General features: G+C 37.2%; 1 protein-coding gene across 10 annotated transcripts in view; it reads left to right on the top strand.

Moving 5' to 3' along the window:
* The window catches only part of cadps2 (Ca++-dependent secretion activator 2), an 874,989-nt gene that overhangs the window by 631,722 nt on the left and 218,849 nt on the right, over positions 1-24,418 (top strand). The gene's annotated exons all lie outside the window — the stretch shown is intronic.

Raw genomic sequence — 24,418 nt, 5'->3', positions numbered from 1 at the left:
AATGTCATCTTTTTCCTTTCTTAAACATAAAGGTTAGAATAGGGTCTCAGTCATGCTAGGTGATAGTTTTCAGTGCTATGTTACCAGTACCCATTATATTTTAAATGTGAAGTATGTGCTAGTGGCATTCCTAATGCAACTATATTCTGGTCTCCAAAGGTATCATTTCTTCACTTGGTAAAATTGTACCCTCATAAGCAAGATTATAGCTCCAACCACCTTTTTAAATAACAAAAATTCATATAAACTGAAATTTAAAAAAGAAAATGTATTTTAATATATTGATTCTCTGTGTAATGTTAAATGAACATGGGCCTAGCAAGTTTGATCTTGTTTAACACAATTCATAAGGTTATTAAAGATGAGTATAAATAGATCTTTAATGTGATGTGTAATTGTCACCCTTAGATTATTAAACTGGTATGAAATAGTTCCTGATTCTATCAAGTAATTATGAACTAAAATTTAAATATTCAATGACGATAGCTTTATTGTATTAAAATAAATGTCAAAACCCTACATTCTGAAAATAATGAGCGCTATCAATTAAAAAAAGCATAATTGAGATGAATGTAGCTTTGCTCTTGATTGCATATATATTTAAACAACGATTATCACCTCATTTATAATGACAAGAAATGTAACACGGATCACCCACTCATTGGCACACTGAAAATGAAAATGTTTTGATTTGTGAGAAACACTTTATCGCTTTGATCTTGCATTAGGGAATATATGCATTAATTTGGTTTACAAATTTGATGCTAAGCTATGTTATATGGTTGCTATTCATTTAAACTCAAGAAATATAGTAAACGGCATTTTCGATTTCTCTGTAATTTGATAGAAAAAATGACGTAACAGTCAATCGGTATATTTATAAAGCACTTTGTTTTCAGTTAGTTTTCTCTAGTACTAGGGTGTTGTACCGTGTTAGCCATTATGAATGTAGAGAAAAGCCAAGCAAAATGACACCTTTTATTGGCTAACTAGAAAGATTACAATATGCAAGCTTTCGAGGCAACTCAGGCCTGAAGAAGGGGCCTGAGTTGCCTCGAAAGCTTGCATATTGTAATCTTTCTAGTTAGTTTTCTCTAAATACTTGCCTCCAACAAGTCATTCATTTCTGTAATTTTATATAAATATATGGCCTATGAATTCTGCTTATGTACTGAATGCTGTGTCATATAAAGCAAAGCAGCTAAATAATACATGTTGTGTTTTCCTTTAACTTGATTTATACTGAGATCAAATTAATTATAAAAGAAAAAGTATCAAATTGGCATGAAGGAAATGTCAAGGTACACATTCTGCAGTGTATTTGTGTTGCATGCTATAACGTTGCCAAAGATGACATTGTTTCATGTATTTTTCTGGTTTTGTTGATGAACTCTTTTTGTTCTTTATGAGAAAATAAAGGGTTTTCTACAATGCATTTATCCACATGTTCATAGTCTGTAACAAATTAACATCCAAATCTGCATTAACATTTTGGATAAGGCCAAGGCTGTATTGCATATAGTTGGGAACTTCAAAATGCTACTTCTGTAGGTTTCTTGTGACTTACCTAAATAAGTGCAATGCCATTTCTGGTAAAGTTTATCAATTCTAATTTCAGCATTTTAATCATTTTCCTTATATTGTAAATTGAAGACAATTTACCCAAGTTATGATCCTGATTTCCCCAGGAGCGTGTTGAAGGGAGATGGACTCCTGACAATGCTGGACACAAAGAAGAAACCAACTGATGGTAAATTACTAAAACAACATTGTTAAACATGGATACGTGTAATGCACCTTGGGCTATTTATAAAAAGAAGGTAAAAAGCAAGCAGAACAAAAGAAAAACTAAAAAAATGTATTTGTAAAAGGTTACATAAAACAGCGGAATTGAGAAATGGCATAATAAAGAATGCTATGGACAGTTGTCCAGGAAGAAGAAAACAGAAGCTGTGGCCACCTGAATCCTGGAGAAAATAAACATGTAGGGGTCCCATGGTCAAAAGACCACCCATCCCCTACTTGGCATTCTGTAGTTCATAAAGGTGTCACCATTAACAGATACAGGTAGTCTTGTGCAGCTGTCTTCGCCATTGTACTCTCTTAGCTTATTTCTAACAGTAAGGTTATTCCAGACTTTTGGTGCATAAAACAATACATTATTTCTTTAATGTATAATTATGCACAACTGACAAAGAACTGTCTTACCATTATGTAAAAGCGAATCCAACTCAAGGCACTGCCAGTAGACCCACCTAAGGTGGTCATTAAGCAGAAAAAGAACTGATATATTTACATTAGCATTAAGCTGTATGTCATTAACTTCTTGACCAAAGCAGTTTGTGTACTATGATTTGGCCTAAAACCTGACTGATACATTTCCAGTAGCTGTCATTTAATTGTCCAAATGCTACTTTTTCTATACTTTTGCTTTAAAATGGCAGGTTAAATAGAGGTCAAGAAAGAAATGTCAACATTTTTAATAGTACCTTAATTACTGCAGTATTTAGAGGATAATGGCACCCTGCCCGGGGTTTGTTTCCTGCCTTGCGCCATGTGGATTGGCGCCCTAGGATTGGCTCCAGCAGACCCCCGTGACCCTGTAGTTAGGATATAGCGGGTTGGATAATGGATGGATGGATGGATGGATGAATAAATGCCAGCATCCAATGAACACCAAACTGCTGCATACAATATCAAGCACAATGTCAACACTTGTGTAAAAAGGATGGACGTTTGGGCTGTGGACAATTAATATTATTGGATTATTGGTCTCTGCTTTCTTATTGTTACAGGCTATTTTACTTGATATTCCTTGTAGCAATGAAGCATATACTAGAGAAGAAAAAGTTGAAGGTTTAGAAGAAACCTTTTCCCTGTAACTTTTAAGATAATCTATAATAAGAACATACATTCTTCCTTTGCTTACCACATAACATGTCAGAACCTGCTGAAAGAGAAACTTGGGATTGTCTGAACAGACACATTTAACCACAGGTTGGTTCTGCAAAGATGATGAGCACATTTTGCACTAGCCCAGGGCCATGGGTAGAACACTGATTCATAGACAGTTTGAGAACATAAGTTGTGCTAGTTAGGATTGGTGGAAGGGCACGAGGCCTGCATATTAGATGGGAGTTGGCCCCTAAACTACTGTACTAAAGGGTGCAGCAAGGAGATACAAAAATATGGGGCTCTGATATACAGGTACCATCTGGGGTCTTCAAATAGGAGAACGGAGGAATTATTTTAACCATAGATGCTGTCAACCCTGATTCGTCCTGACAGTAACCACTGACTACAACTACGCCTCCACAACAGGCTTGTAAGTGTTATTTAATCAAGCAAGTGGCAATGTTTTGGGATACTGTGGTGTATACAAAAGTCCTAAGGCAGTGAGTGACAAGGTCACCATTGAACCCTTTGACGATAAAACAGTGGGTCAGAGACTTCTTTGAAATATCCTGTAGGCACTGCATAATGGTCACACGTGGATGATGTTAACTGAGTAATTATTCTATGAAGATGAGTTAGGCTTTTTTTAATTTAGGAAGTGTAATTTACTCTGCTCACTACACAGGTTGAGTGCTGCCATGCAGCGGGCGATGCCTCAGCACCACACCAGTTCCGATCCCCAACAGACCCGACCCCATTGGCTCTCCAACGGTTTTGACTCTTCAGGAGATGGGGCTCCGGAGGGCTTTCCCCCATCCCTTTCATGATGCGAGCAGCCTTCCTATGGGCGGCTGCAGCAGAGCTACTCCTGCGGAGAGCAAAAAGGAGTCCTTTCTGTTGTCTCAGAGCTTTGTGAAGTTTTTTTACGGAGGCTGCCAATCCTGCCACCAACCCCCATGATTTCCCTGCAAGTTGGAGGACCGCTTGCAGGGTCAGATGCAATTTAACGTCACACCCACACATACTGTGGTGGGTGCGGCAACACACTGTACCAGTGTATGCTCCCCAACTTGACTGACTTAACTTGACTGCACAGGTTCAGCTATGTTTGTTCTTGGTATACCATATCTTATACACTGTATCTAAAAAGGATGCTGCAAAAGCCACATATTTAGCCATTGATCATTTAAGCATCCATTTCAAAGACTGTATCAGGTGCAAGAGACAGGCAGTAGCTGTACGATTTCCTGCATCATTATTTCTAGTTTTGAATAAATTGTATTGTGTTAGCTAATCTGAGTCTTCAGCAATTCCTAGTGGATTTTTAATTTAGTCTTTCCCCATTTAGTCTTAGCCTTTTTGAGTTTCCAGTCTGCTTGTGTTTATCATGGTGTTATAGCTGTGATTTTTCAGGGGCTACTATGTCAATCACTGCATTCAGTTTTGCATTAAAATTGTCGACCTTACTATTTACATTACTTGGTGTTCTAGAACTATTTCGTTGTAAAGCACTATTGGCACTAGCCATCGAGTCACCATGAAACACTCCATTTAATGATATGCTCAATCAAATACAGATTGCATTCCATTTACAGCCTTTAAGACATTTGTTGATTACAGTAAGTTATCTATCAAACTTCTTTTGCAAAATTCTTATTTTTTTCTTGGTGACTCCCACTGTGTCATTCCAATAGTTTGCTTATCTGTATATAAACTCTTGCTTTTTCAATTTATTAAGTTTCACTTGTTTTCTGTTATTTCCGTTCTCCTTTATCTTTGGTATGGCCAAATGTTAACAGTCTCATTCCCTTCAAAGCTCCTTTATAATGAAGTGCATCAGATAAAATAAGCATCCGTGCTGAGCCAATAAATATTATTTTCAAAGCCAGGCTTCTATTTAGAATTGCACCAGCTTTTTCACTTTAAAATGTAAAATTTACCAACGATTTCATGCTGAGACATCTCTCTGTATAGAATATATATTGTAGGACAGAAGCTTGTTTATATAACTTAAGGACAAATAGAAATTGTGCCCCAGCTGTGTATTGCAGCATTTACAGAGAGTAACCATTATTGCTTTCTTAAAACAAAAGAGGAAAGCATGCATTGACAGTTTTTTTCCTTATGATATATTTTTATTTTGAAATTCTCTCAATAATTAACTATTTTTTCTTTACAGTGCAAGCAGAACAGGTTCATTCTATTTTGGAAATAATGAAGTATAAAATATGCAAAAAAAAATCTTTTTTTGGACATACTATTTTGTTTGTCATAGAACACTTGAATTTCTATCTTTTAACTAATCAAAGGGTTCATAACCTGCAACTAAAATTATTATTTTATCACACATTTAATTCGTACTACAGTTTACCAAAAAATAAACAGATGCCTAATGATGTGCTTGCTTTTAAGCAGGAATGTCTTTTAAGCATTTGTATTACGGACAGGATCACATAATAGCTATGGAAGCAATCTTATTATACAAGTTCTAAATTAGGATTTATCATAACCAGAAAACCAACATTGTGTAGTTAAATAGACAGAATAAGGACAAGAAAACCCTGCATGCACTGAATAAAATTAAATAGTTAGAAATACACAAAACAAGAACATTACCAGATATATGGCAGCAGTTGAAAGCTTGAGAGTTTTAAAATTTCTTGGCATTCAAGGCAGCTTTTGGTTTTGTTTATGGCCTCCAAGTATTTCACCATTTTATCACTTTGCACAACTGACAGATTTAGATGTACAAGTCTGTATTTGTTGATGCATTTTACGAACCTCTTTCTTAATCAGTTACTTGGCTTTGCTCACAGCATAATTTAGAGAAATGCATTTTTCATGTCTTGCTACAAATCTGTGCTTTTCCATTGGTGTGTTTTAAGGATGTATTTCCTTGGTAAAGTTCTGGTCCTTGTTAAGATATCTAAAATGTTGCCTTTATAATATGCTCCTAAATATATACATTTCGTGCATTGAAAGGTGAGTCACAGTATTAATTCTCTATTGTTCCTACACCTTTTAATACCTGTACCATATGTTTGACTTCCAGCATGAATTGTAACTTGCTAACTGCATTTTTATGCACAAATAACAGTATATTTCTTTTTAAACTTTATAGTTTATCAGTCTAGGCAGCAATGAAGCTTAACAGTATTCAGTGAGTCACTGTGGTCTAGGTACACCGTAAAAAACGTCAGTAAATTTAACGGTAAAAATACTGTAAATGGTGAAAGTAAAAGACCTTTTCTGAAAAAAAGGAAAGTTACCTTATGTTCTACTGAAAATTGCCTGTATATCTTAAACAATACATTTCATTATTTTTTACAGCCAAGTTCTGTAAAATCGATATTTTTCTACCTTCAAAATATGCTAAATACCGTTTATTGATGCATTACAGTTACACTGAAAAAATCTGTTAACTTTACAGTGTAAAACTGTTAAAAAGAGAAGGTAAACAACCATAAAAGGTAAAATGGTAAATCGCTGTTTCAGTAAAACCGGTTACGATATTTGCATAAGGACACACCCACTTTTACCATATTGTTCCTGGTGAACTGCATACCTTTGAATAGTAAGGAAAAAAACTTAAACTAAGTTAGCAGACTTATTTTTCCCTGCGTGCTGAAGGTTTTTTGAGGTTATGGAAGCTGATTTATGGTGGGTTGTATTCGATAAGTAGGACACCATACACCAGCAAACTTTACTTCTCCACCAGACAACGTGCCATAACTTCCTTAAACATTGAATTGTTTTCAATGTGAATAATTAAATGGTACATTGGTACATGCTTGCTATTGATTGTACTGGGGTTTGACCCTGACAATACATATTGTTTATTGATTGCCATATTTATCACACAACATGAATTTCTGGTTATGGTTAAACATTACCTTCTGTTGGAATTTGTTGCAAAGAATAAATAGTTTTTACTACAAAATTATACTGTAGACTTAAAAATATCGTCACCTTGTTTATTACAGTAAAATTTTGACAACCCAGCTGCCAGTATTTTACTGTAAATGTAACATTATTTTTTAAAGTGTACCGTAGACCAAAAAATATTGTCACCTTTTTTATGGTAAAATTCTAGCGACCCCAGCTGCGTTTCTAAGGTTAGTAAGGCTGATACAGTAACTGTCCTGGTAAAATGTGAAGATTGATTAGCTGATGGTTTTCTTTAAGGATGTTTAAGTTACATGATTCTTTCTATCATTTGACTAATTTGTAACACACTTTTACTAGTGATGCTGAAAGAAATGAAAGATGCTATTAGTAAATTATTAGTTGATAAATTCCATCAATCACTTCATATAAAACAGGTGATAACATCTGAAATGATATTATGTGGGTGGCACGGTGGCGCAGTGGGTAGCGCTGCTGCCTCGCAGTTAGGAGACCTGGGTTTGCTTCCCTGGTCCTCCCTGAGTGGAGTTCGCATATTCTCCCCGTGTCTGGTGATCCTAAATTGTCCCTAGTGTGAGTGTGTGTGTGTGTGTGTGTGTGTGTGCCCTGTGGTGGGCTGGCGGCCTGCTCGGGGTTTGTTTCCTGCCTTGTGCCCTGTGTTGGCTGAGATTGGCTCCAGCAGACCCCCCGTGACCCTGTAGTTAGTATATAGCGGGTTGGATGATGGATGGATGAATGAAACATGAAATTAGCAAGGTATTTCAAAATGTATTTTAATCTTTCAAAGCAAAAAAACAGCAAAACTATAATGAGCAATAAAATAAAGTATAGTTTAAAATGATTAAATGGTATTCACAACTGCATCTTTGGGCAGAGAGACACTTTTTGGGATATTTTATGTATGTATTTTCTATGGTTTCTCAATTCAGTTTATTTTTGTGCAGCATTCCTTAACCAATTTCCATCTGTAATTCAGTGACAAAAATAAATAAACAATACATCATTTTTATACGCGGATGCCCAGTGAAACAGAGCAAATCTTAGTCCAATAACTCCAATCCAAATGTTAATCCATTTAATGAGACAATAGCAAAACATTATTTGGACAGAAGGCAACAATATTTGAGTATCTCCTGCATATACAGTAAGCAAAGGTGGATGAGTTTTAATACTTGGGATTAGCAGTACAGAGTAACGGATTATGGAAGAGAGGTGAAAAAGAGAATGCAGGCAGGGTGGAATGGGTAGAGAAGAGTGTCAGGAGTGACTTGTGACAGACGGGTATCAGCAAGAGTGAAAGGGAAGGTCTACAGGACGGTAGTGAGACCAGCTATGTTATATGGGTTGGAGACGGTGGCACTGACCAGAAAGCAGGAGACAGAGCTGGAAGTAGCAGAGTTATAAATGCTAAGATTTGCATTGGGTGTGACGAGGATGGATAGGATTAGAAATGAATACATTAGAGGGTCAGCTCAATGTGGACGGTTTGGAGACAAAGTCAGAGAGGCGAGATTGCGTTGGTTTGAATATGTGCAGAGGAGAGACGCTGGGTATAGTGGGAAAAGAATGTTAAGAATAGAGCTGCCATGTCAGAGGAAAAGAGGAAGGCCTAAGAGAAGGTTTATGGGTGTAGTGGGAGAGGACATGCAGGTGATGGGTGTGACAGAACAAGATGCAGAAGACAGGAAGATACAGAAAAAGATGATCCACTGTGGCAACCCCTAATGGGAGCAGCCGAAAGAAGAACAAGAAGATCTCCAGCATATAAGCAGTTAGCAAAAGCAGATAATACATTTTCTAACTAAGTTGTGAATCTCCCAGTGAAAGCTGTAAAAACGTCTGACTCCTGAGGGACACTATATACTGTATTTCATAACTTAATGACAGAGTATTGTTAATCACATACCTGGACATTTTAAACCATGCAAGGACAGTCCAAAATAATTTTCAAGTCTTCTGTGACATTATATAATGGTCAGTGGTGTCAGAATCTGTTAGAGACAATATATGTCCCCAAATGTCAGATCAGTTTATTTTTGTATAGTGCTTTAACAAGGCAAAATGCATCTACCATTTGACAGACTACTCATTACCTATTGCATAAACATAAAGATAATTAAAAAAAGCACAGTAAAACAAATGTAAAAGGCGCTATATAACGCCCGACCCAGCACAGACTGGCGCAGAGGCACGTGTAAAAACACACAAGCACTTTTATTTTTCTTCAGCTGAAGGGCACGTCTTCCCTGTATTCCCTCCAGCCACAACACAGTCCCAAAAGCACTAAAGGCAACACAAAACACTTCTCCTCTGGCACCACCACTCCTCCCAGGCAACCTCGTCCTCTTCCTCCTGATTCTGGCTCCTGAGTAGTGGATGCTGGCCCGGGATCCATGCAGTACCCCATGGCGGCCACCCCAGATCCCCACAGGGTTGTGGAGAACTCCATCTCCCATGGAGCCCTGCGGGAAACTGAGGCACCAACGTCACCCAGGGAGGCTGCCACCAAGCATCCCAGGGGAGGTACTGAGGAGCCCATGGCTGCTCCCCTGGAACATATGCAGCCGGGGCAACCCGGCTGCCCGTTACACAAAGCATTGTTAAACTGGTTTACATAATGAAGCCTAATATTTCCATTAAATTATCATTAGATTATATCCATTTGACAACTGAAGAAACAAAAACTCCAGTCATTCATGAGGAATAATACTTGGGAGCACAACTGAATAAATGGACATATGCGTTAAAGGGGTATGTCTGTATCAAGAAGGCCATTTTCTTTTTTCTATTAAACAAATTTCAAGTTATGTATGTTAATACATTCTTGCTTATCATGGAGCCCAACAATTGCAATGTGATGTATGTTGAACTCGATGTGAAAGTAAAAATTTGTCTGTACTTGTAAATGTGACAAAACTCCTACTTCTACCACTACTGCTAACATGATTCTTCTTGCTTTAATACATTTACAACTTTTTTTGTAATCTTCATTTGAGTGTTAAGGGTCATAAATGTCCCATTGGAATAGAGTTACCATTTGACTATTAACTGGCACCTGCCATTCACATAAACTTTTCTTATGGTTCGCTGATTGCCTTGTGGATGTATTTTCTTTTTTTCACAATTTTTAATCTACATTAAGTCTTTTACATATGGAACTGTGATACAAATCCATTTTCATGCCAAGTTCACAACCACATTTAGAAATGAAATAGTAAGATTGCAGTTTACACGAATAATGCCTGTTATGATTTTTGAGGTTTTTAATTATGCAGAATTTATTCTTTTTGTTATTTTTGTTTTTATTTTGACTTTATAAGTGTTATTTTTTTTATATGCTTACAATGGCATTTTGTGGATTGTTTTCAGGCAAATGAGACACAATATTTGATTCTATAACATTGCTGCAGCTGTATTGTTTTTGGAATGGTCTCTTTAGCTTTATATATTCAAGAGACATGTGATTTATGCTGTCACCTATGTAACAGTAGACGAGCAGCACGGGTCTTCTGGCATTCATGTTTCTAGATTTCCTAAGCTATTGCAGTGTTTGATAGCACCATCATGAGAACCCATGCGGAGAGTGTATATATGTATGTGAGTGACAGAAACACAGAGAAAAAGAGGTGAGTTGAGGAAATGTAGCAGGAATGATGTTTCTCCAACCCCAAATGAACAGAGGACATGGAAGAAAACTGTGTATGTCTCAGCATTGTAAACAGCGTTTCACAATGTAACTGAGTACCAGTGCCAGTAAAAAAAAAAAAAAAAAAAAAAAAAAGTATGGCAAATAATGCCATAAAAAAATTACACAAAGGGAAGACCTGTCATCATACAGGTTACAGTACAACCACCAAATTAAAGTATTAAAAAATATCTGAACATCACATATTCAATACTGGAAGCTGAAACACAAAAGATTATTAATATATTTTCAGGTTTTGCTCAATGGGCAACGTGTCATATCATATTGTACTTAAGTAATCAATGTGATTCATGGTAATCATGATAGCTAATAGATTAGTTCAAACACCTTTTAAATTGCCTTACACAAGGTCAATCAGCGGATTAAAGAGCTTTATCATTCAAGCCCCTAAACAGATCTGGAACGTTTAGGCTGCACATACACACACTTGAGCACTGCAGAGTCATAGGTCCGGCTTTAGCAAACTAGAAAATGGCTAGTAGTGGCAGACACAATAAAAATTTCAAATGCTCCTAAAAGAAATATTTTTGACAAGAAGGTTTATTGAGAATATCCTGGAAAATGTGAGTTTGCTATAAAAAATTACAAAATATGATACACTGCTGAGGATAGTTTACTACTTATTTCATTTTTTCATAACACTGCCATCTGCCATGGGTGCGATTCTTTAGTGGATTTGGCTTTATTATATCTTAATGAGCTTTATTATATCTTAATAAGCGACCCCAATGAAGAGCCTTAGGAAACCTGAGAATATTCTGCTTACAAAAGAAATTTTTGGCAACTACTCTAACAGACTGCCCACCTGATCTGGTAACCAAAGTTTTATCTGTGCACTCACCTGAGGAAAATAATTTAAAGGGAATTACTCGTTATATCCCACCCAGGGTAATGAGCAATTTCTTAAATAAGCACATTTTTAATGTTTCTTTTATTAAACAAATTTATAAAACTTTAGAACTTCTGAAATGTTTCTTCTGGTAGAAGAACATAAATTAAGAAATGAACAATTTAGTTTAACTTGTGAAATATGTAATGGAGCAAAGCCTGTACACTTTTACCCAACAGGTATATTGCAACTTATTCCACCTCATGCTCAGCTAGAGAAAGAGTTTACCATTGGTTTTTGGCACTGATCTCTCAGCTTTTCAGGGATGTGCTATATTTTTTGTAGTAAATGATTTCACAAAAAGTGCCAATTTTATTGCTCTTAAGCTTTGCGCAAGCAAAGAACTTTTCAGATATAATGCAGAATCTAACAGTCAGACAGAACAGGGTAACCATGATTTAAATGAAAGCAGATGTGAGATTCACAATCAATTCTTTCCAAACATAATATAGTGTATAACTCCTCTATTAAGATGTCGCCAGATAGATAGATAGATAGATAGATAGATAGATAGATAGATAGATAGATAGATAGATAGATAGATAGATAGATAGATAGATAGATAGATAGATAGATAGATAGATAGATAGATAGATAGATAGATAGATAGATAGATAGATAGATAGATAGATAGATAGATAGATACTTTATTAATCCCAAGGGGAAATTCACATACTCCAGCAGCAGCATACTGATAAGGAAACAATATTAAATTAAAGAGTGATAAAAAATGCAGGTAAAACAGACAATATCTTTGTATAATGTTAACCTTTACCCCCCTGGGTGGAATTGAAGAGTCGCATAGTGTGGGGGAGGAACGATCTCCTCAGTCTGTCAGTGGAGCAGGACATTGACAGCAGTCTGTCGCTGAAGCTGCTCCTCTGTCTGAAGATGACACTGTTTAGTGGATGCAGTGGATTCTCCATGATTGACAGAAGCCTACTCAGTGCCTGTCACTCTGCCACAGATGTCAAACTGTCCAGCTCCATGCCTACAATAGAGCCTGCCTTCCTCACCAGTTTGTCCAGGCGTGAGGCGTCCTTCTTCTTTATGCTGCCTCCCCAGCACACCACTGCGTAGAAGAGGGCACTCGCCACAACCGTCTGATAGAACACCCAGAGGTTCTTATTGCAGATGTTAAAGGATGCCAGCCTTCTAAGGAAGTATAGTCGGCTCTGTCCTCTCTTGCACAGAGCATCAGTATTGGCAATCCAGTCCAATTTATCATCCAGCTGCACTCCCAGGTATTTATAGGTCTGCACCCTCTGCACACAGTCACCTCTGATGATCACAGGGTCCATGAGGGGCCTGGGCCTCCTAAAATCCACCACCAGCTCCTTGGTTTTGCTGTTGTTCAGGTGTAGGTGGTTTGAGTCGCACCATTTAACAAAGTCCTTGATTAGGTCCCTATACTCCTCCCTCTACGATAGCAGTGTCGTCAGCGAACTTTTGCATGTGGCAGGACTCCATGTTATATTGGAAGTCCGATGTATATAGGCTGAACAGGACCGGAGAAAGTTCAGTCCCCTGCGGCGCTCCTGTGTTGCTGACCACAATGTCAGACCTGCAGTTCCCGAGACGCACATACTGAGGTCTGTCTGTAAGATAGTCCACGATCCATGCCACCAGGTATGAATCTACTCCCATCTCTGTCAGCTTGTCCCTAAAGAGCAGAGGTTGGATGGTGTTGAAGGCACTAGAGAAGTCCAGAAACATAATTCTTACTGCACCATTGCCTATGTCCAAGTGGGAGAGGGATCGGTGTAGCATGTAGATGATGGCATCCTCCGCTCCCACCTTCTCCTGATATGCAAACTGCAGAGGGTCGAGGGCGTGGTGGACCTGTGGCCTCAGGTGGTGAAGCAGTAGCCGCTCCATGGTCTTCATCACATGTGATGTCAGAGCGACAGGCCGGAAGTCATTCAGCTCACTAGGACGTGATACCTTTGGGACTGGGGTGATGCAAGATGTTTTCCAAAGCCTCGGAACTCTCCCCTGTTCCAGGCTCAGGTTGAAGATGCGCTGTAGAGGACTCCCCAGCTCCAACTCACAGGCCTTCAGCAGTCGTGGCGATACTCCATCTGGACCCGCTGCTTTGCTGGCACGAAGTCTCCTCAGCTCTCTGCTTGCCTGGGCTGCTGTAATTGTGGGTGGGGGGGGAAACTCTCTCCTATGCTGGCATCAGCAGAAGGATGGGTGGAGGGTGCAGTACTCTGAGGTGAGAGTGGGTTAGGGTGGTCAAACCTGTTAAAGAAGTTGTTCATCTGGTTTGCTCTCTCCACGTCTCTCTTGATGGTGGCACCCTGCTTCGAGCTGCAGCCAGTGATGATCTTCATCCCATCCCACACTTCCTTCATGCTGTTATTTTGCAACTTCCAGCTTTCTCCTGTACTGCTCCTTCGCCGCCCTGAGCTGAACTCGGAGTTCCTTCTGCACGCGCTTGAGCTCATACTGATCACTGCCTTTAACACTAGAATTACCAGAGCCTACGAAAAAACTCGTAGATCCGGCCCACCTTAAATCGCTTCTTAAAACCTTTCTCACTTCTCCGCCAGCGTCTTTTGTCATCTAAATGTACTGATAAAGACAAGCTGCCAGCAGCCGGCTATTCCATCCCCCCAACGACTTAGAACGTAAACAAGCTTTTCCCAGCTAATGCCTTGATTGATTATCTGGGAGTGAAGTGGAGTTTTAGAGTAGAAATAATAAGATTGTTATTTGGAACACACGCATTTCATATGTGTTGCATTTCTACAGTAATCTGTGTAAACACATTGTTAAAACAGAAACGGTTTACAATATTCTAGTAGCAAATGACAAAATGTAGGCATAAACTATATAATGTATGAAGCCTGAAGTCCAAATATCAAAGAAACACTTTCACAAAAGGTACAAAAAAAAGCCACCGCCAAAAAAACCCATCTTAGTGTGAGACATTGACATGAATTAACTATCACTGCTTCCGTGGCGTAACAGTATCAGTCGCTGACTGGGAATCAGAAGGTCATGAGTTCGATCCTGCACAACTCCCATTTGAGAAGTGTTCTTATTTTCACTATTTTAGAATAAAATGATACATTTGATTTCAGTCTGTAACAGCCGGTGTAATTTATGATATTTGTAAAGGTTAGCTTTATTTTTTTTAAATTCACTTTTCATTGTCTCAGTCGCGTTCAAGATCCATCCCTACCGCCCCCCCACCTGACACTGCTGTTTTTACATAAAGACGCGCTATAGTTCTGCAGTGTATCACGATACATACGACCGCGTGTTTTTTTCCCCCAGTATTGCCAGTCCCTACGTGTTGCTGTATGCTGTTTCTTTTGTACTCCAGGACATGCAGAGGAAAGCATAGTAAAGAGCAGTAACTTCAGCGCTATATGCAATCATCAGACACTCCCCATCTGATGCTGTTTTCACATAAAGACACGCTAAAGCTCTGCAGTGTACTTGTGACTGCATTGTCGTACCAATGCTTGCGAACTGAAGTGTCTGCATGCACTTTTCGTGGCATTATACGTGTATTTTTTGAGCATGCCCATGTAGCTCAAACACAGGAACATATGTTGATGTAAAAGTATAACAAAACAAGTGCACTTTTATTCAAGACTATAACCGAAGAAAACAGAAAGCAAGTTACAGTAGGCGGTTGATATGACAGCTTGCGTGGTGGAATGCTAAGAACTGCTGATTTCCATTCTGTGCTATATAACTGTTAACATTTGAATCTGATGATTGCATATAGCGCTGTCTGATTTAGTGTGCGCAAGAACATGCAGGTGGCCAGTTGCTGAGTGCTACAACGCACATTTTAAAAAAAGAAAGAGACAAATATATGTGACGTTTTGAAGAAATCATTTTATGACGCGAATAGTACCAATCAGAAAACATCGTCGAAGTAATGCAATATTATTTGAAAACAAACAGCGTCAGGTTGGGTGTGAAGTTATACTGGCGCTGTTTGAGTCAGATCAGAAGCTGAATAAGCTGAAAAAGCTCCTGTTCTGACTCTAAGTAAAAAAGCATGAATAATCAACAGAAATAACCGCGATTGACATTTTAAAGTTAACGATTTACAGTGCATACCAATTTATAAATTCAATGTCCGTTTGAGGAAAAAAAAACACTTTCTTCAAAGCTGAGAATCGAACTCGCGTCTCTGTGGCACAGTAAGGCAGTGGTGCTCCAAGTCAGCAAACCGTCCTTATAACTAATTTTTTCAAGATCCATAACACACAGACAGACAGAGCACTGCGTAATACAGAGACAGACAGGCAGAGATATACAAATAAACAGGGAAGGCACATGTACTGAAAGAAAAAAAAAATCAACATGTGCGTTGTTTCTGCAGCACTGAATGAGCTCACCTGGTCTAACATCACCCCTCCCCTGATCTGACTCTCTAAGTAACAGCGCAAGTACAGACACAAATCAAGTGCATGTGTGTACTGTATAATATTAACAAAAAGAGCAGCTTACTACTGAAAACGGCAAATATAGGAGTGAGTGGGGATCGAACCAGGACTCTTGATTACACTTGGTTTGCGTCTGTACTTGCGCTGTTACTTAGAGAGCCACATCGGGGGAGGGGTGATGTTAGAGCGGGTGAGTTTATTCAGTGCTGCAGAAACAACGCGCATGTTGATTTTTTTTCTTTCAGTACATGTGCCTTCCCTGTTTGTTTGTATATCTCTGCCTGTCTGTCTCTGTATTACGCAGTGCTCTGTCTGTCTGTGTGTTATGGATCTTGAAAAAAATAAGTTATAAGGACAGTTGTTCATGTTAATTGCAGTCTCAATTGTTAAAAAAATATTTTAAAAGGAGCATCCCACATGAAAATATAACGATCTCATTAACTGACAGTGCATACCAATTTACAAATTTTATGTCCGTTTGAGGTTAAAAACAAAAAAAAGAAGTAACAGTTTATCCCCAGCGGGGAATTGAACTCATGTTTGTGAGGCAGAGAAAAGCTACTTGGTCTGAGAAATAAATCTTAGCGTGCTACGCCACAGAAACTGTTATATGGTGTGTGAAGCTTTTGTGGAAGTGTTTATTTGATCTTAGGAACTCGGGCTTTACACATTCTACATTTTGTAACATTTATTACTAAAATATGAAAAAGTTTCTGTTTTAGCAATGTGTTTACACAGATTACTGTAGAAACGGAACACGCATGAAATGCATGTATTCCAAATAGCGATCTATTATTTCTATTCTAAAACTCCAGCAGTTCAGTCACTCCCAGATAATCAAACAAGCCATGAGCTGGAAAAACTTAGTGAACGTTCTGCGACGGTGGGGGACGGAATAGCCGGCTGCTCGCTGCTCCTCTTAATCGGCACATTTAGAAGACAAAAGAGAGGTGAGAACGGTTTTAAGGTGGGCCGGATCTACGAGTTTTTTCGTAGACTCTGGTAATTCTAGTGTTAAAAGCCCCTTTCTTCTGGTTCAAAAGGCCCTTGATATCACTTGTAATCCATGGCTTGTTGTTAGCATGGCAGCGTACTGTTCGTACTGGAACTACAATGTCCATACAGAAGTTGATGTAGTCAGTAGTGCAGTCAACAACCTCCTCAATGTTCTCACTATATGATCCCTGCAGGATATCCCAGTCTGTAGTTCCAAAGCAGTCTCTCAGAACCTGCTCTGCCTCAGGGGACCACTTCCTGAATGAGCGCGTGGTTGTAGGTAGCTCCCTCACTCTTGGTTTGTAGTGAGGCTGAAGCAGAATCAGGTTATGATCTACTTTCCCAAGCGCAGGCAGCGGGGTGGTGCTGTATGTGTCTTTAACGTTTGCATACAGTAGGCCAATAGTCCTATTTCCCCGGGTGTTACAATCCACATACTGGGAGAAGGCAGGTAAGGCTTTGTCCAGCGTCACATGGTTAAAGTCTCCAGCGATTAGCACAAGCGCCTCGGGGTGCTGCGTTTGCAGTTTAGCAACATCAGAATGGATGATTTGATTTGATTTTGAAGGATTATGTGGTTTTAACCCTCATTTATTGATGTTGTCATTTTGGGTTTCAAGGATGTTTTATTATATGCACTGAAAAGGTTATAGTCTTGATGACAGATCATGTTACGATTTCTAAAGTCCTGAATTAGGCTGAATCCACTTCTGGTATTATTTTGCATTTTTATTTTAATTTTGTCTTTGTTATTATTTATTTTGATATCACTGCATCAAACTTTTCCATTGGATATTGGATTGTACTGTGTTACTTACAGCTGTATAAGGTTGTCACTATGACCCCATTCCTGTCACATGTCCATGAAATTAATTTGTTAGCATCCAAGTTTCTGGATTTCCAAAACAATTCTAGTAAGTGTTAAAAAGCGTGGTTTAAAGACAATGGGACTCTTTCATGAAATGTTCAGAAATTAACAAATACATTTGCACGTAAAAGCTGATTTAATCTTAAATCTTACACCACATTCACACACCATGAGCAAAACCTCAATTTTTATCTTAATACACTGTCTAGGTTCTTAAATGCCAATCAATCGTAAATTGTCAGCTGCTACATGTTGTCAGTTCATTACCATAATCCACACCCATCAGTGCCTCAAATCTTACCATAAAAGGATGTGCTGGCACATGTGCCCTGCCAAAATGTCCAAAGCAAAAAAAGAAAGGAAAAAAAAACTTCTAAGAAGTGGAGATCTAGAAGGATAGCATAGTCATCAAATGTGTATTATAAGGACTTGTTTCATTCTGTAACAATGATAAGCTGAAACTGTATTTTTTCATTATTGTGTTTATGAGGAGGGGGATTCTGCTTGCCATGTGGAGACTTCACTTGAGATTTCCAACATTGCACATGCTCAGGAACCTGCATACTAGAGAAGAAGTCAGAAAATCTGTCCATTTCTTAGTCAATGGAACATACTCCACTCTGAAAGACATACAAACCAGTTTGAAAGAAATAAGCAATAGTCATAGTGAATTACGCAAAGTGTTACAAAATGGTGCCAAATGCTAAGTAATTTACCAAATACTTGGTTAATTTGTGTTTTCAGCATTTTTAATACACTAAGACATCTTTACCTCAGAGTTGTATTATTTGGTGATGAGTCATAATTCCTGCTGCACTGGGGTCTTCATCAGTTGGTTCTTCAAGCATTGGCTGTGGATCAGGTTCATTTAGTATATTAGGCAGTGGACATCCCTCCTTCATTGCTATATTGTGTAAAACAGCAGGCTAATAATTATTTTGCACGCCTTTTCAAGTGAATCGAAAAGACTGTCACCCTTTGTATCCAAGCACAGTCATCATGCCCTCAAAAGTCCATTGGTGTGCTTGATAACAGCCCGCACTGTTGCATGTGCATTATTTTAAGCCCATTCCTGTGACGTCTGTGGGTTATTTTGAGGTGTTATAAGCCATGTCTTCAATGGGTAAACCTTGTTCACTCTGTGAATAAACAGACTACAGTATTTATAGCGCTCAAAAAAATAAAAATTAAACTTTAGAAGAAAGCCAGCCATCCTGTACAGCTTCTTGTTCCAGACAAGAGCCAACAAAACTGTGCTGCGGAATAAAATTGTAGTATGTACCACCAGGCCATCGGGCAATGACACTGAGCAGCACACACTTCGCATCACATACTGTATAAGCTACACATTGTTAGAAAGGAAGTGTTTTCTACTCATATATGCAAACACATCATTGGATGGAGCTTTGTTGCATATGTGTGTGCAGTCTATTGCACCAATTACCCTGGGTAGGTTGGCCAGCTCATAAAACTCTCGACTAACTTCCACTTGCCTTTCCCCACCATATGAGAACGGGATATAATCCCACATTAGCATTAATATGCCGATAAGTACTCCAGGTAGTATGCACCTCATAGATGGCTTAGACATCATAGACCTGTCTGCAATCTGTAGCCGAAATGTGCCTGTAGTGAAAAAGCCAAGTGTCAACAGGCTTTTAGATGCACAGGTATGGTATGGTTTCTTGTTGCTAATCTTTTTGGAATAGGATCTGTAATAGTGCTTAAATGCATCAGAATGGGCCTGGGCAGTCTACAACGACTAATCAACCATTCATCACTCTCACACATAGGCTCAATCCCAGAGTCTGTTGACTCAGTGAGCTGTGGGCCAAATCATGCAGTAGTGCGAGATCAGCCATTGTTACATTCAGTCAAATCAGGTTGAAATCGATGCCCTTTTATAGGAAAATGCTCTAATTAGGTACAGACCTGTGTGATGTGTTTACTGGGAAACAAACTAAGACACTTGTGTTGTTGAATAATAATCAAATAGCAGCTGATTTCACAGACATTTTGTTGAAGGATGTGCTATCTTGTAATTTATAATTTGCTTATTTATACAGTATTTTATTTTGTTTGTGTCTTGTGCAAATGTTATTCTTATAATCATGCTTTTTTATTATTTACCCATGCAGTACACTTGGTCCTGAACATGTGTAAGATCCATTCATTTTAAGAAACAGACGGTCCTTACTAAAATATTGATAAATACTGAATTTTCACTCTGTGAATCCTTTACGAACAAATTTGTTTTGCGTTTGTTTAATGAATGAGACCCATTGTTTCTGGTTGGTGTATTGAGCCTTGGTGATTTTGTTGATTGTTTTTCTGGTTTTAAACTTAACCCATTTAAGATTAACTCTCTTTCTCGTTTTTTCACCTCCTGGTTCTTTGAATTTTTGTGTTTCATTCTTTTCCCTGATTAGGCATAACAATGCTGCTACTACGACGACTACTACTACTTCAGTTTTGAATCTCAAGTTTGCGAGTAGTAATTAGAAGAATGAATGATTGGCATCGTTAAATGGGTTTCTTTCAATATGAATGGGCCTCCAGTAAGGCACAACTCCTTGGGTTTGACAAATTGTTTGCAGCAGTCCTATGACCAAGCAGAACCAGGGGGTTTGAAAGTACATGGTTGTCTTTCAGCTGTGTTTGACTAGTCTGCTCTTCTACGTGGATGAGCAATATTGGGGAGTCAGAGTAGAGCATAAAGAGAGTGGCTGATCAGGTAAGATGTGTGCTTATTCTCACCCTTGTATATAGTGTTGGAGGATCATTTTTCTATTTCTTGAATATACTAAGAAGGTAAGATGAAGAAAGGATTTTGGTTAATGACACATCACCTACTTTGGTTTGAGTATTTTCTGAATACTTATTTTTGTTAAACTCTCACTGTAAATAAAGAAGCACTGTTGGTTTTTTTTTTTTTGGTTTTTTTACTTTTGCAACTATGGGTCAGTGTCTCATTCTCTCAATCACTTATGTTATTTCATGAATTACAAGATGCCCAGAGTGAATCGTGTATGACGGATGGCTTAGAGCATCAGTGGGCTGTTTCTACATAATGATGCAGCCTGCAGTCTACAAATATTAACTGTGTTCAATTGATATGTAGTAATTTGGTTTAACAAATAGTCTGTTTCAAGATTGACTAGTTAAAATAAGTCTGAGTAACTCAAACATGTTAACCTAAATTACTGCACAGAAAACAGAGTAATTAATTTTGTTCATGCTGGATTAACCATTGTAAACTAAGTTTAAATTATTTTATTTTTCATAAATTTAGTTTAAGTGGGATTTTTGCACATATTTGAACTAAACACTTATAACAAGTCATTTATTTATGTTGAGGACAGTTTGTTTTAAAGCTTCTGGAAAGGGGAAACATTAGCCTAGTTTAAACAATTTGTGAAAATGAGCAAATGATAATGTTTTCAACATTAGTTCAAGAAGAGTCACATGACCACAAACCGTATTTAGAAAATAAATGGAATGGAATGGAAACTAAAATGATTTCACATTATAGCCCTTTGCTGCAGATGTTGAAAAACAAAAACATAAAATTCGAGCTAAGTGTTTTTGGTCACTTTAGCATTACCCATTGTCATTTTTGCTTCAGTTTATGTTATCTATAAAATGAGTCTGCCTCTTTTGATGGTTTCAAGAATTTCCCACAACTTTATTAATAGCTAGTATTTTCTCTAAAATTTGTGTCTGGGAAATTCCAGTTGAATTGACCAATACCAAACCTTTAAGGAAATTTCCATACTGAAGAGCATATATAAATAAATAACAATAAATCTAGTATCACATGATAATAGATCTGCTGTGGTGATAAAACAGATTGAAAATAAATAAAAATAATTATAATTATTACCACCACTGATCCTTTCATTTTTAACAACGCTACCACGGCCTTTGAATGTCATTGAGTAACTCAGACATGCCAAAATAAATCCATTTATATTTGTTTACATTTTACACCTCATAAAGCCATCCATTCCACCATCTGCTGTATTTACTTTTAATTGGATGCTGTTTCTGTTAAGGGTTGTAAGTTAAAGAGTTGTAACCTGAAACAAATTCTTCAATGACTACAACATTTTACTTCTCAAGTAATGAATACAATTTTTCTTTATAAAATATTTCATGTATGTTTAAAAAACATGTTATGCACTGCAAAGGCTACATTTTCATTTGGGTTGAACCCAGTATTGCAGGACGTCAAATAGATACACATATTCTCATGCAAATGGCAAAGTGTACATCTGATGTTAATAAAGACCTTCCACCTGATGCTCATGCAAGTTAAATATTATTTACATAAATCATCCTGAAAGAGAAGCTTACATTGAATATGGAAAGATTATACATAAATTTAGATTTTGTCTGATACTATAGAAATACTTTTCAAGTATTGATTTATAAATTATACTTAATTGTGGCACTTTATCTGGGTGTAATATTTATTTGTGTTTTTTTTTTTTTTTATAATATAAGAAAGTTTAGCACTTTAAGAATAATTAATTAACAGGGTAATAGTTCTAGATTGAGTCTCCTGAATATGATGAATCCTCAAGATTGACAAGAAATGTATGTACACAGTGTACATGCTACATTTTTGAGTGCTTCCAAAAACCCTTATTGATTGGCTGTTTTTGAATGAGCACTTCTTTGTTAACCATGTTCTTGAAGTCATTTATCAAAATCATCACAAGTTGATTTAAAAACTATCAAATGGAAACACTTTGATTATATGATGTCATTTGTGGTCCTTCAGTGTTTTAAAATAAAGTTGTTAAAAGTAAATGTGAGAGGTTAATTGAATATCAAGTTAAGAAAAAGCATACATGTAGGCAAAAAGTGATACTTTTTTCATTAGATGTGCAGAAAGTAAGTGGCATACACGTTCTTTTTAATGAAATTGACAACAACTGAGGTGTTTACTGAAGCATATGGCAGCATTTCCAATGGTATGAAGAATCAAGAGTGGAATAAGATTATTGATTGAATAAGTGCCTGTACATTGCAAACCTAGGTCATGCTCTGATGTACAAAAAAATGGCAACTCCTTTCATGTCTTGCCAAAAAACAAGCATTGTAATTAAAGAGCAAGAGAGGGCAAGTGACACAGTTTCCATTTTATTCAGAGGAGGAATTAAGGGAATAACTTCACATTAAATGAATTGAAAACATAGTCTTTCAATTAGAAGGCAAGCAGTAGTGATGCATACCACAGTTGATGTGAAAATATAATGCCACCTGACAATTTATGAAGACAGCCAAAACATATTTTCCATAAAGCTACAGTATATTGCATTAAACCACACTGCAGGTTCACTAATGCTGTGTTGTATTGATCTTCAGCCGGTGGGTATTAGTTACATGTGTCAACAGGCATGTGTGAAAATGATAACATCTAGTGAAGTATAAATCTTAATATTCTGAAGTTCCAAGAAATTGTCATGATCTGAATTTCATGTGCTCTGTTTGTTGACCTTTGTCTGTCAATGAGGTTTGTGGAAGTGGTTTGTGATTTAAGAAGCATTTAGTGATTAATGAGCAGGTTAGGGAGCCCATTGATTAAGAAATATTTAATGTGCTACTGACTTTCACTGAGTTTTGGGAAATATTTGTAAAATAACAATCAATCTTAAAATGGAATTCATGATGTTTTTAGTCCTACTGCAATGCTTTCAGGAAACTCACTAATGGCTAGTTATATAGTCAAGCTGATTGGGAGGTCATTATGTTTAGTTGACTTATGATCTTATGTTTTGGATATACACATTTTGAGATCGACTTCCCAAAAAAGCTTTAGCAAATCAACTAATAAACACAATATACTTGGATGAGGCTTTGTTAAAATTAGATTTTGAGCATGATAAAATTGATTTATCGTTGATTGATCATTTATAGTTTGAGTTAATATGCTTTTTTATTTTGCTTTATATGAATACTTGTTTATTTCTTGATCAGAATATATGAATATTTATCATATACTTAAAGAATTTTTCAATATTTGTTTCTCCTCGTATCAAAGTAAAACATGATCCAAAAGCTTCAAATCTGAATCTTCAGTATACAAACATTTTTATTGCACAAATTCTTTTTTGTTTAGTGAATTTGGTGTTTTTCGTTTTGTTACAGCAAAGCAATTATCTTTATTTTTTTTCTCCTTCTCTTGTTTTAACTCCACTGACATCATTGGTTTATATCCTTCAAACTAGTTCTGCAGAAGAATAAAAAGATATAAAAGTTGCAAAAGAAAGTTCTGCGGTGAAAGAGATTGTTCATATTAAACTTTAAAAGAATAATACTTATCTGTAGTTAGCATATTTTATATTTTAAATAATCATTCACCTGCTCCAGTCTGAACAGTAAAGAAGTAGAGAAAAATAAATAATTGTTTTCTTTACAGGATCACTAATACCCTATCCCATATTTAATAGTGTCTAGACTGAACATAGTGTAGCACTATCATCTTTGCTGACAATATAAAAAACTTTGTCCCAGGGAACAAAAATATTTACTCATTCTTGCCTCCACCACACTAAGCTAGGTATGCTGGGTAGTCTACATATTGAACAGCTGCTCAAAACTGAAAACAAAAAGCATTAAATTTTGTCTCAGAAATTAAAGTGAAACTTGCGCCAGACTTGATATTTTACAAGCTATAAGCAGAAAATAGAATACTTTTGATGATGAAGCATTAAGTGTAAATTCAAGAAAAAAGT

Source organism: Erpetoichthys calabaricus, chromosome 1 (genome assembly GCF_900747795.2).
Source record: "Erpetoichthys calabaricus chromosome 1, fErpCal1.3, whole genome shotgun sequence".
Taxonomy (NCBI): Eukaryota; Metazoa; Chordata; class Cladistia; order Polypteriformes; family Polypteridae; genus Erpetoichthys; species Erpetoichthys calabaricus.
The sequence above is the reverse complement of the archived record's forward strand: the minus strand, read 5'-3'. Positions and strand labels throughout refer to the sequence as shown.